General features: G+C 40.9%; 1 pseudogene; it reads right to left on the reverse strand.

The window, feature by feature from the left end:
* Nucleotides 1-641: 641 nt before the first annotated feature.
* LOC124240857 (40S ribosomal protein S24-like) lies at nucleotides 642-1,125 on the reverse strand (annotated as a pseudogene).
* Nucleotides 1,126-1,473: the final 348 nt, after the last annotated feature.

Here is a 1,473-nt window from a genome sequence, read left to right on the forward strand (position 1 = left end):
AGTTTTGTACCAACTCGATAGACTACTACTGGCTTCGTCCATGCTCTAGACTCCCTTCCCCGATCTAGACTTCCAGTTAAGAGTGCTCCATCACCCCGCGAGACTCAGATACAGCAATTGATGATGCATGGTGTCATGCAGCACTGAAACACAGCCTGGCTCTGATGTCACACTCCAAAGCTTTCTTGACATGCACTTAACTCTGGGAAAGAAGAAAAAAGAGGGAAAACTAGAAACAATTTTTGAAAAAAACAATGCGAATAGGTATAGAACTGGGAAAATGATTTTTCTTTGATCTTTAACTGAACCGTCATCAATCTCCACCACAGTCAACCATGCATAACCATCCAGTTTATAGTTTTGGAGCTAGTAAAAATGTAACGAACGGTAAGTCATGTCAGCCATAACTAAACTTCTAACATTGCCTCTATTGTCTCATCAACTTAAATTCTGGATTCACTAAGCAGTGTGTCTTTGGAAAAATCACTTAAATTATGCCATTTCCTCATTTAATTTCCTCAAAATTAAAATTATGATACAATTCTCAAATGTATTCTGGTGAGAGTGAGATGATCAAAGTAACACAGCACTGGTTCCTGTGGCTACTGTTAGTAATTATCTTTTTTTTTCACATAAAAGTTTAGTTTATTAATCCTCTCATGAAAAATCTGCACAGTCACCACAGATAAAGTCACTGCAGAATCTTTACTCCTTCTGTTGTCCAGTCTCCAGCTCACTTTTTGCCAGCGCTGACATTGGCCTTTGCAGGCCCCCTGACTCTCTTCCTTCTGTTCTTGCATTCCTTCCGTTGTTTTCTTGAGGTGTTTTTCTTCTCATACAGGCCACGTCTTGCAAGTCTATGTTTTGGTTCATTTTTCTTTGTGTGATCCCAGGAATCATAAATCATGCCAGAGCCAGTTGTCTTCCCACCACCAAAATGGGTTCTGAATCCAAATACAAAGATGACATCTGGTGTGGTCTTGTACATTTTGGCTAGTTTTTCCCGAATTTCTGTCTTAGGTACTATTGCCTTCCCAGGGTGAAGGACATCTATGACCATTGTTTCTGCTGAAGTAGTCGGTTGATCATGAACTTCCGGGTTCAGATAGTTACTGTGTCATTCATGATGGCGGTGGATCCTCAGGCAGCCAGGAAGGAAAAGAGGACTACTCTTCACTGGCCAATCATATCAACGCACACGGGAGTGTTAGTAATCATTATTTCACAGTTAGTGTCTACCTTAGAGAGACACCTTATCAAGGAAATATCTAGAAAACACTTGACATTAACGTGGATTGAAGGTTTTAGAATATCAGAAGGGGACATAGGGTGAAACGTTGGTCAGCCTTGAAATCAGAGGGAAAAAATGAGAGTCATCAAGGCTCTCAACGTCGACAGTGTCCCTAAGAGCACTGTCCAGGATTTCTCTTGTCCAATAGTAATAGCTCCATAACTCTATCGTGGACTGGATGA

The sequence above is a fragment of the Equus quagga genome, chromosome 6, assembly GCF_021613505.1.
Source record: "Equus quagga isolate Etosha38 chromosome 6, UCLA_HA_Equagga_1.0, whole genome shotgun sequence".
NCBI classification, from domain to species: Eukaryota; Metazoa; Chordata; class Mammalia; order Perissodactyla; family Equidae; genus Equus; species Equus quagga.